We start from the raw sequence: 9,239 nt of genomic DNA, 5'->3' as shown, positions 1-9,239 counted from the left end.
CTATGAGACATATTAACATAACCAACACATGTAAGCACACAACCCAATTTAAGCAGAAGAACAGCATCAATAATTTTGCAGTTATCTTTCACTCTTTTTCAGGCACACAGAGGCAACTACACTCTTAATTTTGTGTTTAGAGTCCTCTCTTAATAGACTGATTGTGCATTGTTAAAGGTCTATCTTTACATCAAGAGAGCCTGTGTTTGGATCTTGTCCCCCCTCCACTTATGACCCTTTTGAATTTATTCTTAAGCTTTATTCCTCCTTCCTTTATGGAAATTTGAGTATTTTAGGAAAAGTTTAAAAAAATAGAAACTTTAAAGTAGACTGACAAAATCCAATGTTTTTAGATACAGAAGTGAGAAGCTGAATACAGGTAAAGCATGATGGACTGTGAGAAGAACAGAATTTCTTGTGTGTGACTGCTCATTCAATAGGCTCCATTTTTTAAAAAACCTGAACAGGTTATAGCTATTGGTTATCTACAAGTGGAATTCTCAAATATGAAAATGAAAGCCTGACAAATAAGATATTAATGCCATTTTCACTTAAAAAATAGAACAAGTGAAAGAGAGAAATAAAAGCAGTAGCTCAGTAAAGAACATCCTCTATTTGCCTTACACATAAGCCATTTCAGAGGCCATATCTGCAAAACTAGGAAGAAACTGCTAAGTGTTAAAACATTTCAACCAATCACTTTAAGAAAGGCAGAGAAAGCAAATCACTCTAGTGGATAAAACAGGTGAGACTGAAGTTGCTATAGTTGTCATCTTTTTAAAAATAATCTATTTGTTTTGAAGAAAATTGCAATAGGAAGGTGTTTTCATTTTTAAATATATCTCTCTTCAGATACTATTTAATACTCAATGTGCTAATAATGTCAAAAATTGTTAAATCCATATATGTCTGTATTTCAAATAGGATAGTTTGTCAAGTCAGGTTTTCCAAGCAGCTGACACTATGCAATTATAAGTTGCTCAAAAGATTATGAGAGGAATGTTATTTAAAGATTAAGAAGAGAAAGCAGATCTAAGTGCAGGGAGTCTTCAGTGATGCAAGCCTGGCCTCTGTCAAAGGAGAGAGACAAGGAAGAAGGATGAGAGTGAAAGAGTCACAGCCTGAAGCACAGTTTAGGAAATTTTGGCCAGGACAGTAGGAGTCTCCAGTCCAAAGTCTTCTGTTGGAAGATTATCACAAATCTTAAAAATGACTTTCATCAAAACTCCCAGTATGCTCAGACATTGCCCAGGTACAGACTGAGAAAATACGGCCTGAGTGCAAAGACAGTCATAGGACCAGAAAAACAGTAGCTGGGGCTTCCTGTCATCCATGCTCACTGAAGCAAGAGTTGTGAGAGATGACCACATATATCAAATGTTTCTATGAAAAAAACAAACAAAAAAAACAACCCAACCAAGTGAAACTCCAAAATGATAACCTTTAATGCTTATTAGATGACATAAGTGTTAGATTGGATATTTTATTTAATATTTAATCATTATATATGCACATATTTATGGGCATGTGAGCTTAATTTCTGTTTTTAAATTCAGAATGCTTCAATAATAATATTGCATTTTATGTAATTCTGATTTTCTTTTTTAAAATCAGCTCAAAAGGAGAAGCTAAAATATTCAGCTTTAATTTCACCAGTAGATTTTTAATGTTTTGTAATCATAATGTTTAATTTGTTCTGTTCTTAGAACTTTAATTATGAAGCTAAATTGTACTAATACCCATTAGGTACTTCTTAATTGAAGGCACATCATATGTCTGATGTGGCAGTACTAATTGGTGTAATTAAATTCTAATATGCTTCAGTAGCCTAATTTTTAAAAGTGAATAAAAAGCTGATAGAAATAAGTCAGTTCTTGAAGCTGCATAGTTGTATAATACATACACGTGTTTGCATTTGTAACATGCACATTTATTCAGAACAGACAACGCATTAATTTATTTCAAAATAATTTCACCTGATAACTTGAAATAGAGAGTAAAACAAATCGGTCAGGTAAATATACATGTGACTTAAAAAGAAACAGCCGTATAGTTTAGCCACAAGGACAATGTTTTTCTCTTTTACAAATTCTTAGTTAGGTCGAATTCTCCAAAGGTCACTACATATCTTTACTGTGATGTGTTTTGGGTGAAGTTACAACCTATTTGCAAATCATATCACTGGTTTGTCCGAGCAGAGGTAGATCACAGGTAAGCTTCTGTGCTGCTAAAACAGTCTCCTAAAAATAGCAAGAAAATAATTTTTACATGTTCAAAAATACTCATTTATTTATATTCCTAAATTTTCTTTTATTCAATATAGCATAGATAATTTAAAAATAAGTAGAATATTTTATTATATATATTTTATTTTTATACTTCTAGTTAATAGTGGAACATTATATATCTATTAAATGTTTTAAATTACATGAAATTAAAATATCAAAGTTAATTATAATTTTTAAATTTCAGAAACCTTCTTTAAAATTCTTACTGTTTTATTTTAAAAAGTCATATAGAAATTGTGTTCAGATATAAACTGTGACTCTGAGCACAAATCCCAATGCTATTGCCAATTTAATTCCAATTTTTGTGTTCACACACAAAATGTAGTTTGTCTTTTATTGAGTTTTAGAAATCTGTAAGATTTACGTATCTGGATATACATTCAGGTCTAGCTTCATGTTCCTGTGACCTGTGTGGTCACACAAGGACCCATGCACATAACGACCTCATACTTGGTCTAATGCCCTGCTGTTGACATCTTGAAGTGCTTAACACTTTGAACGAGGCACAACTTCCATTTCATTTTGCACTGGGCCCTACAAATTACATAGACAGTCATATATGAGTCCATTATTTTCCTACCACCAGACATTTTAATGTACTGAAGAGATAAAAAACTAATGATTAGAAGTTTTAAAAGAATATTTTAAAGAATGTTAGTTTGTTTGTTTGTTAATCCTAGATGTCTCAAGCTTGCTTTCCATTAGATAATGCAGTAAGGAACCCCCAGTTTACAACACAGGGCAGACAAGAAGACAACCAATTCAATGGGATCTATGTCCTGTGCAGTCACCACCAGCTGAGCCTTCTTTTTCTCCACTAAGGTGGTGACAGTGTTAACTCCCTTTAGAAGGAAAGGTGATCTCTTAGTGGGGATGTCGCTTTTGCTTTCTTCTCAGTCCAGGCCAACAGTCTCTGCTGCTTCTCTTGCTTTTTCTCTGGTCTGTACTTGCCAGTCAGCTTACCCCATCGAATAGCTGCTTGGTGGTCCAAGGCCCTGGTGAGCTGGTTAACTACAGAAGGCACTTTCAGCAGCTTATAGAGGATGGCTCTCTGCTGCTGCAACCTAGTATAATGGAGCCATTTGACAAAGCAAGTGAGGTCCCTTTTGGGCTGGATGTTCTGTCCAATGCCAAAATGTCCTGTCCAGTGCCAAATTTTTCAAACAGAAGATTCACCACTTTCATAGTCTCCTGCTTTTTCCAGACAGCAAGGGTCAGCGCCACCTTCTTCCCTTTGGCCTTCTTTCCTTTTGGCACCTTGGGTGGCTGGAGAAGAGAATAATATCTTGAGAGAAAAATAAGTTGAAGCCAGAGGTAAAACTGAATATTGGTAATATATTTTTATTTTAGGGTTGCTTTCATTTTAGAGAGTAATTCAGAGTGTTATTTTTTTTAAAAGCATATATTAGAGTTCCCTAATACATTTCAAACTTAAAAGTACATTTAATTTCATAAGAGAAGTGAAATGTTTCATGAACATATTTTAAAGATAGGAAAACTAGAACATAATTTGGAATAAAACTAATATTTAAAGTAACCTGGAGATAGGACTCATATCTTTTAATAGAACATGCTTTCTAATAAGCTAGTGATTTTTCAAAGTTTTCTAAAACACTTTTCTCAAACCATGTTTAACCTAGAAGTAGAAACAAATAAAAGACATAAAATTAGATTAATTTTGTTGTAACTCGATTGGCTCCAAAGATTATAGTTAGGAAGTGATTACATTAAGCTGTACATATGCAGCATTCTAGCAAATTTCAATGCAGTAGACAAAATCTATAAATAATGTGAAACGCATATTAACGTGTTAAGCATAAGATGCATTCATTGTCTTCAACAGAATAGTTCGTATTAATTTTTTAAATGTAATACAATTTGACTTTAAAAACTGAAATATCATATTTCATTAAGAAACAAAAATTATAAGTACTGCAAAAAGATGAGGAAAATACCTATAATAATAACTTTCAACTATAACAATTTTGTTTTATATACTACTGGTTAGCTTTCCATATGTCCAAGCATTACAGGACTTTTTATTAAACCTAATCCTCACAAGAACATTGCTTTAAGTGATATTCCAGAGTGGTTGTCCTTTAAGCCATTAGAACAATTTGTGAAATCACTAAAAATACTAGGGAAAATATTCAAAAAATGACAATTGTGCCATTATTCCTCCTCCTCAAAGAGACTATCATAACTAAAACTCTATGCCTCATGTTCCTGTTTATTTCTGTCACTTTCAAGTCTCAGAGGTATTATCAGACTTTCATCATTATATGACTTTGTTTTTCCAACAGAATCAATCATCTATCCCTTATCTAACATCCTGATAGATCTTGAAGACTTATGTTCTGATTAGCAAATTCTTTTTCATTTTTAATAAAAACTTGAACTCCTGATGTGTCTGGAAAATATAACCCCTTCAATAGCCCTTTCAATGTGTTGCTACTTTTTTGCTCACCCCATCTTCACCTGCCTAATAATGAGTAGGCTGGGTACATACAATTTCAGTTAATTTGTAGTTATCAGTCTATTATAGCTCTTTCCTTCTGAAAACCAACAAATAAATAAACCAATAAGCATCACCAATAAACTTTGCCAGTTTATGGTTCATAATGTTGGTCTACACCAAGTTTTCCATTCAACTGCTTTTTCAGACCTTTTTTTGGTCTCTTTCTCCTTTATGACAACTTTTGCTTTTGGCTTTCAAAGACATTCTCTCCATTGTAAACTCTGTCATTATTCTCTATTGTGCTTACCTCAAACTGGTAACTCTTTCAAATCTTACCTGTCAGTTTCTTGACCACCATGCATGTTAATAACATTTCTTCTCTATTTTAGACAGCAAATATTTCTCAGTATTAAAAAAAATCAAAATATTCTACTCTCTGATCCTCTCTACCTCCCATTTCATCCAATATCACTTGTTCAAGACCTGAACTCATACAAGTTTTTGACCTCTTGAAGACTGTCACTCTATGTACTCTACTCTCTTCTCTGTCCTCCATAGCCTTCTCATTGCTTATCTTCCCTACTTGTCCGGGAAATGATGACGTGTTTCATCACTATAATTAATCTCTTTCAAATGGCCTTTATGCCAAATTATTTTATTATATGCTGTTTCCGTGCCATGCCTTGTTTTCCAAACTTACCACAGAACAAATTTTGTAATTAGCTTTCCATTACTGAATTAGTACCAATCTCTGTCTTAAAAAACAAATACAGTAAAAAATGATAATGAGTTTATTTTTTCTTATAATACTATCACTGGTGCACTTTTAGAATAAATTGATCTTAAGATGATATAAGCATTTCTCTGAATGTTCTTCAAATTCATTGATTGTTTTGTGATTTCAATTTCCTTATTTATTGTTCCTGTTGCAATTTTTTCAGATTTTATAATTATATATATTAACTCAGAACACATACCTCTTATCACACATATTTTTTTCATATAGTTTATCTAAATCTCATAGAAAAGGACTCATTTGCATTTTCTCTTATTAGACTCCTGATTTCAAATAATATATTATTTATGAGTATTTTTCTGTGCTGCAGTTATTCATTCTTACAGATATGTAACATAATTCCTTTTTCAAAGGTAAAAATTGAGCTATCTTTTGTTGAGGATTTGTTGATCTCTGTCTAAAGTTTCAAAAATAAAGAACTTTAAAAGCAAAATGTAAATTCTTTTCAAGTTTTAGTAAAATTACTTCAAACATAGTAGCTTAAACAATACAGATTTATTATGTTACAGTTCTGTAAGTCAGAAATCTGACTTTATCACACCATGGTAAAAAACAACATATTGCCAGGGTTGTTTTTTCTGGGGGGTGCATGGGAAGAGTTTGTTTCCTTCGGTTTTACACAGCCCAGAGGCTGCTTGCATTCTTTTACTCACAGTCCCCTCCCCCAATCTTAAAATAAGGAATGGAGTCAGGGTAACTATGGTTAGCAATATTGTATTGTATATTTCAAAATAGCTAGAAGAGAGGATTTTGAGTGCTCTCACCATAAAGATATCAAAGATGTATGAAGTGAAGATTATGTTGAATATCCTGATTCAATATTTAAACAATACATACACGTGTTGAAACATCACACTGTATCTCATAAATATGTACAATTATTATGTGTCATAAAACAATATTTAAATTGTTTTAAAAGGCCAGCAATGGCAGTTTATGAGCTCCCATCTCATCACTCTAACTTCTTCTGCTTCCTTCTTCCACTTGTAAATGTCCTTCTGATTATTTTGGTCCCATCAGGATAATCCAGAATAACTTTCTTATCTTAATATCAACTGATCAACAACCTTAATTCAGTCTACAATTTCAAATTTCCTTTGACATGCAACTAACATATTCACAAATTTTGGGGACTAGACTGTGGATACCCGTTGCATTAGTTTGTTCTCACACTAATAAAGACACAGTTGAAACTGGGTAATTTATAAAAGAAAGAAGTTTAATTGACTTACAATTCCACATGTTTGGGGAGGCCTCAAAATCATGGTGGAAAGTGAATGAGAAGCAATGTCACATTCCATGTGGTGGCAGGCAAGACAGCTTGTGCAGGGGAACTCCCATTTATAAACCCACCAGATCTCATGAAACTTATTCACTACCACAAGAACAGCATGGGATAAACCATCCCCATGATTAAATTATCTCTACCTGACCCCATTCTTGACATGTGGGAATTAATACAATTCAAGGTGAGATTTGGGTGGGGACAAAGCCAAATCATATCGTTCATGGAGAGTCATGATTCTGCCAACACAAGTAAGATGTACAAAGCATGGAAGGAGCTACAGCCACAAACAATTGTACCATTGGGAATTTCTAGCAGAATAAATAGCAGTTATTAACTGATAAGTTAACAGATTAAGTAAACCTAAATAATTGCCTTCATTAGCAGTGAGGCTTTTGATGGTTCATGTATCACAAATATTTAAACACAAATACATTCTTCTCATTTATTCCAATAACAAAAGTGTTTTTTTGTTTTGTTTTGTTTTGTTTTTGAAAGTTTGGTGTAAGAGAGAGATGAGCCGATTTGACTACTCTAGGCTAGAGGATATGTAGCTGAGTCTATGGCTGAGTGGAGGAAAAAAAAAAAAAAAATCACAAGCCCTGTCTGGGTTAACAGAGAGATAAAACTGTTTCTGTTGAGATGTGATGGCCCCCATCACACCAAATTTGGGCTTCTAGCTAGCCTGAGTTCTTCAGATAACTGACCTTCCTTCCTTCCTCCCTCTTATAATAGTCTTTGTATGTTTAGAAGTACCTTGAAATACTGGTCAGAAATGTGGCACCAAAGAGAAAGGCTTGCTCACTCCACATCTTGACCTGATCATTTCCTGAACATGATTGTGTGAGATAGACGACTCTTTGCTCTTCTTTGGCTGATCTACAGGAATAACACTGGGAATAAGCAAAGCTCCTTTGGACTCCAGAGGGTGGTGGTCAGAAAGTGGGTCATTGAGAACCTAGGTAGAAATACAGGCCAGATTATTGGAGTAGTTTGGTTTATAATGTTAAAATATTTATACAGATGTTATGCGGGCCTCTATTTCCACTCTTGTCTTAGAGATCACACATATTATTGGAGGGCCTAGCAGTGTTTCTGGAGTTTTTGGAACTATGCCTTTTTCAAGATAAACTAAAAAACATTTATGGGTAATTTAATTTTTCCCAGTGTAGATTCCAGTGCCAAATTCCTTTCTCAGACTCTGTTTCTAGTATAACATGTTAATATGTAATCCTGCTTCACTTAGGGATTTTTAGAGAATCTATTCCAGGTTACTTAATTCAACTCCAAGACGTACTTTTCTTTTAAATGCAGTGAATAAAGGTTGAGTTACTTAGTCATTCCTGTTTAATTTAATCCTACATTCATCTGCCAATATGGTACTGATCCTGTTTCCTATTTCTAGATTGTAGCTAGAAATATTCTGTAATATTTATTCTTGACATATGTCTGTTACTTTAAGGGAATACATAGGCTATAAATAGTCCCCTTGCCTCTCACAAGTTAGAGAGTCCTTCCCAGAATGCCCTGCTGAAGAGTTGTAGCAGATCACCCTGTTCCTCCTTAACCTCTCTGTGCCTCATATGTTCACCTGTAAAATAGTGATCATAGTAACACCTATCTTGAGATGATGTAGAGAGGATTAAAAAAGCTAATTAGGGGAGACCAGGCATGGTGACTTATGCCTGTAATTCTAACACTTTGGGAATCTGAGGCGGGCAAATCACTTGAAGTCAGGTGTTCGAGACCAGCCTGACCAACATGGTGAAACTCATCTCTACTAAAATAATAATAATAATAATAAGATAAAAATTAGCTGGGTGTGGTGGCACAGGCCTGTAATCCCAGCTACTCAGGAGGCTGAGGCAGGAGAATCGCTTGAACCTGGGAGGCGTGGGTTGCAGTGAGCCGAGATCACACCACTGCACTCCAGCCTGGGCAACAGAGCAAAGTTCTGTCTCAAAAATAAATAAATAAATAAATAAATAAATAAATATAAAGTCAATTAGGGTAGAAATATTTAGAATAGTGTGTTCATAGGTTGTCACCCTCTTGAAGCAATTGTTGGACACTATTTTGAAAATGTTTTACTTCTGAGTGAAATGTTGCATTTTATTTTACTAGAAGATTCTTATGTAGTTTAAGTACATTTTACAGTATTATCAAAGAGTAAGAACAAAATATTTAGGCAAAATGAGACCATATTTCTATTATTTGTGACATCATCACAAAAAATCAAGTAGATGAATTTTTATTAAGTTTTTATACCAATTTCATATCTAAAATTTCAAAGAATTTTATTGCAACAAACTCTCTCTTATTGTTAACTCAAAAAAAAATTTCTCTGTTTTAAATTGACTTCATTCCATAAGTCTCTACACTACTAATTTGGTCAGAAGTTATTTTCAATCC

The 9,239-nt window shown here is 33.7% G+C and overlaps 1 pseudogene across 1 annotated transcript; it reads right to left on the bottom strand.

Moving 5' to 3' along the window:
* Positions 1-1,417: 1,417 nt before the first annotated feature.
* LOC105544893 lies at positions 1,418-5,108 on the bottom strand (annotated as a pseudogene). Its single transcript, XR_001006838.1, has 2 exons — positions 5,083-5,108; positions 1,418-3,573 (listed from the first exon to the last, which is right to left on the bottom strand). The product of XR_001006838.1 is annotated as a 60S ribosomal protein L7a pseudogene (transcript).
* Between the last annotated feature and the right edge of the window lie 4,131 nt (positions 5,109-9,239).

The sequence above is a fragment of the Mandrillus leucophaeus genome, unplaced genomic scaffold, assembly GCF_000951045.1.
Source record: "Mandrillus leucophaeus isolate KB7577 unplaced genomic scaffold, Mleu.le_1.0 Scaffold312, whole genome shotgun sequence".
Taxonomy (NCBI): Eukaryota; Metazoa; Chordata; class Mammalia; order Primates; family Cercopithecidae; genus Mandrillus; species Mandrillus leucophaeus.
This window is presented reverse-complemented; position numbering and strand designations above follow the sequence as displayed.